General features: G+C 36.0%; 1 protein-coding gene across 1 annotated transcript in view; it reads left to right on the top strand.

Annotated features, from left to right (window-relative positions):
- The first annotated feature begins 1,356 nt into the window (after positions 1 to 1,356).
- Positions 1,357 to 7,717, top strand: part of COX6B (Cytochrome c oxidase subunit 6B) — a 526,203-nt gene continuing 519,842 nt past the window's right edge. Inside the window, exon 1 of the mRNA XM_067122658.1 lies at positions 1,357 to 1,362. The gene's annotated coding sequence lies outside the window, so the exon portion shown is untranslated. The remainder of the gene's footprint in view (positions 1,363 to 7,717) is intronic.

Below are 7,717 nucleotides of genomic sequence, written 5' to 3'. Positions count from 1 at the left end.
TCGTCCCATAAAATCATAATTTTCTTTTGGAACATTCCTGTATCCAGAGTGATGGTTCTCAGCATTTCGAACGTTCATCAAAACTCCATCTAGGGATCTACGTATGTCCTGCCTACATGTTATAAACATTCAAAGACGTGGAGACGTCACCAGCACTCTCTAGAGAATTTTACAAGAAGCAGACTTGAGAAGGGGACATTTCTAATCAAGTCGTGTCAACATGAAAGGAGAGGATTTCTTCAAGTCTTCCTTGAGGCAAGGAGGGTATTTTGTCTCAGGTAGGGACGAATGTAGAAATCCTCAGATACTGAAGAAAGAGACATAAAGGGAAAATGATTCTGCCACAGGGTTTAGTAGATGTTTACATCGTATTTATCCTCAGTTCTTGTTTACCTTGACATGTCTGTTATTGTAGTATTTACAGGACGTGTTTGGGTTGTAGAAATTTCTTTGGGTTGTGGGTTATATTTCTTGTTTACTGATAGAAATATAATGCTGAAAGGTGGTCACTTTTATTTACTTATTTATTTATTTATTTACAGAATACTGCGCGAAGGGAGTGATGGATTTTGAAATGTATTATGGATATAAGTCCATATAGATTTCATTTATACCTACTTTATATATATATACGTATATATATATATATATATATATATATATATATATATATATATATATATATATATATATATATATATAACTGAATTTGAGCATGTCAGACCTGTTAATGACTTCATCAAGATCTTATTTTATTTAATTAATTTTAATATAATCTCTATGAACTAACCTATTTGGAAATTGCAGTCAGGTTGTCTATATTTTTCCTCTTTGTATGTACGAATGTAGCCTTGGTCCTGTAGATTTTCTGTCTCCAAACTTAGTGTTATAAGTAAAGAAACAACCTCAAAACATATAGTATTTTATTCTTAATAATATTACTCGTAACAGACTAAATTAAATGGCACTGAGCATTACAAGGGCGTGTCGCTCTAACTTTTGAAAATGGCGTTTAAAATAATCCCCCTTTTTTTTTCCAAAAAAAGGGCGTGGGGGTGAAATATAATTTTTTATGCATACTATTCTATTTCTGATCGCAAATACTTCAGCTCACTCAAAAATAAAGAAATTAGAGCGGGTTGAATTTCCAAAACTTTGATGGCTTATAACTCAAAAATTTGTTTGATCTCAGAATGACGACTTTCTGTAACAGAAAAAGTAACCTTTATGTATTCAAGAAGTTCCCATCTATACTTAAATCTTATGGGGTAATGTAACGTAATTGTCGTTAAAGGCTTTCTGTATTTATTTATGGTTTCATTAATTACGTGCTAATCTGTATGTTGTCAAGTACCGTTGTCACAGTTTTCATTCTTATCATTCTTTATTCTTAATGTTTCAACATTTACTCTTCATACTTGATGAGAGAGAGAGAGAGAGAGAGAGAGAGAGAGAGAGAGAGAGAGAGAGAGAGAGAGAGAGAGAGAGAGAGAGAAGAGATTTTCGGATTTGTGGTTTGTTGGAAATTCTCGGTGGCATCCCCTTGATAACCGTTTAAAAGTTTGGTGGGAAAAATGGATTAGGAGACTGGAACTTTCCCTGCCTGAATGTTAAGATAGGAATTGGATCTCCAATATCTTTTTCCCCACATCTTATAATCTCTTGTTTTTATGCCTCTTCGGTGGCTAACAATTTTTCCCCCCTTTTATAGAAAACGTCTTTCTTCTGATATCAGTTTCTTCAGGGAATTGTTTCAAGCTCTTTCAAGTGGAAAGAGAAAAGAGCCAGGAATGATTTCTGCAGAGATAAAGTTAACAGTTAGAAAGAATAAGGTATTTCAGATTCTTTTATTCACTTAGTCTTGGATTAAATGAACTCAGTTACACCTCCTGAGAGTGATGAGAGAAAGGGTGTTGAAGAAGGGTGCTTGCAAGAGATGAGAATACACAGAGGAATTATTGATGAGACAACTCTCCTTTATGGAAGTGGGGTGTGGAAGTTAATGACGATGATAAGCAGATTATGTCCACTAGGGACTTGACAAATATAAATGGTTTGATAAAAACAACTGGAAATACCTTGGCTATTGCAGATAAAAAATTATTTCAACTGTAACGGTCTCATATCTGACGAAAGTAAAACTAAAATTTCTTTTAGGATCAAAATAATAAATATCTCGCGTCCCGGACAACCCAAACATAGAATTCTTAAAAGGTCACACACTTTTACTGTCATGGATGGTATTACGACTTATTATAATGCACATATCGACGAACTACACAAAATTAAAGTAATTACATAGTAACTGAGTGAGAGTTTGAATCTTTCGAATTCTTTACCAAGATGCCAATGTGACATATCCCAGGGTTTCTTTCGCAATAAAATAAAACTTATTTATACTGAAACCATTAACAAGTTTTGTAACATTACATCCGAAAATCAGTTTATTTAGCATTATCCTGTGTTGCGTTCTGATAACATGAAAGTGTACCACTAATGTCTTTTATCTATAGGCGAACATAATTTTTGAATGTTGTTAATAGAAAAGAAAATAGATATTTCTATTTATTATAAAAATTAAAAAATAATGTTTTAGTGGATATTTAACGTCAGGTTTATTTTCGAGGGAAAATAAGTTTTGGAAATCGTTACTAAAAAAAAATGGATATTTCCATTTATAAATCTAAAAAATAATGTTTTGCGGACATTCATATCTGCATCAAATGAAAGTATATCAAGCGTATCCACGTCACCGCTATTAATTCTGCTTGCAAAATGTCCTAGAATAAACATTTCGCGGCATGAATTATAGTTTACCAGGCATTAGGGCGATGTATATTGCCCAATAAAAGGGACTGTATTAACCCATTCTCACTCGTGGCTATCAATGCTGGTGCATTCTGATGTAATTAATGAATCACTTTATCAATACAGGAACGGCGCGCTGTTCAAATGTTTGCATGTTTTGTCTTTTAATAGTGAAATCAGCTGTTAATGCCTGAAGTGATGGTTGCGAACTAATGTCCTCTATTGAAATATATCTTCATAATTCGGTAAACAAAAGAAGAAAATAGTAAAATCATTTGTTAAACATGCTTTTATTAAAATGCACAAGGAGGGGGAGGACATAGCTTAATGCTTGATCGTGTGCTCCCGAATGGGGAGGGGAGGGGAATGGGGAGGGGGAGGGGCTGGAAGAGGGAAGGGGGAGGGGTTATACAGTCAAAGAGTAAAAAATCCTTGAAGAGTTTCATACAAATCCTGAGATACCTGGAGAGGTTACTGTAGGGTCACTAGAGGTCACTGCTGATCTACTGATCATGTAAGGTTGTACTATCACCGGAATTGAGTAACCATGCAAAATTTCAAGTCCATCGGACGAAGGGAACAGGTCGAAAATTGAGTTACAAGTTTTGACCCAAACAGACAGACCGACGCAGAAGCCAAGTTAAATAAAAGCATGTAAAAAAAATTAGATTACTCGTATGTGAATATTAATGGAATATATTTGTGAACTTATGAAGCAAAGAAATTGTCAGAAGGCTTTTGTGTTTCCTTCCTTGATTAAGAAAGCAACAGAAATAGTGGACAATTCAGTGGCCAAAAAAATGTAAAATAATGCTTTACAATTGCATTTGTAATTTTCCTCTCTTAAAAGTATGAAGAAATGACGTGAATTTGACTTGCATATTTATCAGAAAAGATTTTGACTATTATATATATATTTTATTTTTTACTTTTACACGAGGAATAAGAATATCTGTATAAAATTTGATACAAAAGTATCTATCTTTTAACTATTCTTTTTTTATTTCAAATTCTTTAGGGCTTACACATTTTGCAAGTTCATTACTTACTGCTTTCCTCTCTCTTCCGTGCGTTCTTCGTAAGTCTTTTATTTATTTATGTTTTAGCTATTCATAAAGTACCAAAGCCATTTTCATCCTGACTTATGGATAAAGTTTAATTTAAGAGCCATTTCTCTCTCTCTCTCTCTCTCTCTCTCTCTCTCTCTCTCTCTCTCTCTCTCTCTCTCTCTCTCTCAGCTAGGGAGAGAGCAGCTTTATGATAAAATAACGTTCAAGGGTTGTATGCAAAATGCAGTGGATAACCTTACGGCGTTTCAATCTCTCTCTCTCTCTCTCTCTCTTAGCTAAGGAGAGGAGAACAACTGCAGGATAAAACAACGTTTCAGGGCTGTATGTAAAATTCAGTGAATAACCTTGCGGCGTTTCAATCTCTCTCTCTCTCTCTCTCTCTCTCTCTCTCTCTCTCTCTCTCTCTCAGGTAGGGAGGGAGCAGCTATACGATAAAATTACGTTCAAGGGATGTATGCAAAGTGCAGAGGACAACCCTACGGCGTTCCAATCTCTCTCTCTCTCTCTCTCTCTCTCTCTCTCTCTCTCTCTCTCTCTCTCTCTCTCTCTCTCTGGCTGCCATTCCCACACCGTGAACAATTAAAGACAACGGACATTTCACGATGGCACTGACGGTGCAGTTGCTTTATTCCTCCTACGGGAGAGGATTCGACGTCTTCAAGCTGTGGACCTGAATAGACATAAATTTTATAGCAGCTCTCCCCACCTTGGCATTGAGCGCGCAAGCTCTCTCGCGCCACTGCTGACGGTAGGTACTTGATATGCTAACGATGTAGAACCGGTGATGCATTGCGTAGGAACAATCCTCCCCCCAAACCCCAGGTCCTCGCTGCAGGCGCTGTAGGGGGAGGGGGGAGGGGTTAAAGGGGGGGTCTTCATAGGCCTTCCTCGACATACAAGCCGTAGGATTCAAAGGGCCGTTTATCAAATGAAGGTTGTCGCGTTTGGTTCATTGGATAATAGGAATGGGTGTTTTCACTCGATCTTATATTTTGCCTAGTCTTTAGTTAACACGTGTCACTGCTAGAATCAATTCGTGATATATACATACATACATACATACATACATACATACATACATACATACATATATATATTTATATGTATATATGTAAATAAAGTGTCTGTATGTCTATATATATATATATATATATATATATATATATATATATATATATATATATATAGTGTACAAACTATATTAATATATATATACTGTATATATATACATATGTATATATATATACATATACAGCGTGTGTATTTAGGCTCTTACAATGAACAAACTGATACCTTTTCTAGACCAGACCTGAAAATTTCATTGATGTTAACTGGGACTGGTGGATGTGACTGGTGGATGTGACTGGATGATGTGTCTTCAGAAAAATTAATTTTCAATCATGGTTTTGTTACCAATTCCTTATTCAAAATCTGAACATCGGAATCGAAACTTGGACAAAAAAATTTTAAAATTAGCTTTCGGTGAGCTATAACAAATAACTTGAAACATAATGAATACCTGAATGTGACTGATTCTGAACAATTTGTTTATTTACAATGTAAATACACAATTGTGTAAATTCAGTTCGCTATGATATCAGAACAAGATCACTTTTAACCGTTAAAGCAGGACGTTTATGTTCATATTTATGGAGAGAGAGAGAGAGAGAGAGAGAGAGAGAGAGAGAGAGAGAGAGAGAGAGAGAGAGAGAGAGAGATTTTGGAGCTAACTATATTCACGTCAATAGTGGGGAATCACCCAATGGCCGCGTAACACAGTAGTACCTGAATATGTCTGCGTCGTTAATTATAAATGGAAATAACAGCTTGTTATTACCTACAGTGTTCCCCCATTACGTTTCGATGACCCCAGTCCATTACATCTCGCTCAGCGTCATTATAACCTATCGGATTTATGTTATGGGCATCAATTCTCCTTCCGGTTAGGAGGCTTCAGCCGTGATTACATGTTCTGGGTGGAGAGTGTATACACACACACACACACACACACACACATATATATATATATATATATATATATATATATATATATATATATATATATATATATATATATATATATATATAAATATATAATATGTGTATGCATACAGTAGTATATATATAAATATATCTATATATATATATATATATATATATATATATATATATATATGTGTGTGTGTGTGTATATCTATACATAATGATATATATATAATATATATATATATATATATATATATATATATATATATATATATATATACTGTATATATATACTGTTTGAGGAGCTAACCAGGGTGTGGAAGGTAAGTCAGCATACGGAAAAGATTCCAACTGAACTACTCCCTTGCATACAGGTATGGGTGATACAGGTGACTACGAACCACTATTTAGTATATCAAGGAAAGTCTATGGTAGGATTTCGATTGAGAAAGCATGACATTGACATAAGATATAGTAGTGTGAGTGCAGTCAAGGCATAAAGTGCATGGATCAAGTATTTATTATGAATGAGTTACGTCAGAAGTACGAGAGTATAAAGAAAAAGCTTGACAGGATTTGTAGATATGGTCTCGAGAGCAATAAAACGTTCTTATGATCTAACTCAACTCTGCATTATAACATATGCAGAAGACCGGAGTGGGAATGGCTATTGATAACCTTATTGATGGAATAATGTAAGAAGTTCACGTTGAAAAGCTTTGGGATAAAAAAATTAGTCACGAATGTTCGCAGATGATAGTGTTGAATGGGTACAACGAAGAGAAACTGCATAAACCGGCGAAAGAGACAGAAAGCGTTTGCAGAAAGGGTAGGTGGAGAGTTATGGGAGAATATGAAACCAGGAAGATTGTGGAAAATGGAAACAATTGATTCATATTGAAATTTGAGAGTAAATATATCTAACAATGGTAGGATGAGAGAAAGTTTGAAATCTATCTATTCTTTTTAGTTTTCTGTAAAAGAAAAGTATTGTGCCCGCTTTGTCTGTCCGTCCGCACTTTACTCTGTCCGCCCTCAGATCTTAAAAGCTACTGAGGCTAGAGGGCTGCTAATTGGTATGTTGATCATCCACCCTCCAGTCATCAAACATACCAAATTGCAGCCCTCTAGCCTCCTCAGTAGTTTTTATTTTATTTAAGGTTACAGTTAGCCATAATCGTGCTTCTGGCAACGATACAGGATAGGTCACCACCGTGCCGTGGTTAGAGTTTCATGGGTGGCGGCTCACGCAGAATTATACCGAGACCACAGATAGATAGATCTATTTTCGGTGGCCTTCATTATACGCAGTAGCGGCTGTACAGAAAACTCGATTGCGCCGAAGAAACTTAGGCGCATTTTTTACTTGTTTTGGATATTTTGTGGACTACTGGACAAAGTAAGGATACCTTAGTTTTACCAGACCACTGACCTGATTAACAGCTCTCCTAGGGCTGGCCCGAAGGATTAGACTTATTTTTACGTGGCTAAGACCCAATTGGTTACTAAGCAACGGGACCTACAGCTTATTGTGGAATCCGAACCACACTATAGCGAGAAATGAATTTCTATCACCAGAAATAAATTCCTCTAACTCTTCATCAGCCGGCCGGAGACTCGAACTCGGGCCTAGCGAGTGCTAGTCCACAGCTCTACCGACTCTCCCAACGAAGCGCTTGACTAATGGACAGATGAACATAATTATTACGAACTACCTTACCCCAACCCCACCCTCACAACCAACCGTCCACTCTCCATGCCCGAGGCAGTAAAAATACATTGCCTAATGAAACCCCCAAGTCATTGTTATGGCTAATATGGTCATTATCCACGCATGGTGTAATTCACTGAAG

The sequence above is a fragment of the Macrobrachium rosenbergii genome, chromosome 20, assembly GCF_040412425.1.
Source record: "Macrobrachium rosenbergii isolate ZJJX-2024 chromosome 20, ASM4041242v1, whole genome shotgun sequence".
NCBI classification, from domain to species: Eukaryota; Metazoa; Arthropoda; class Malacostraca; order Decapoda; family Palaemonidae; genus Macrobrachium; species Macrobrachium rosenbergii.
Note: the sequence above shows the minus strand (reverse complement) of the source record. Positions and strands in the feature narration are given on the sequence as shown.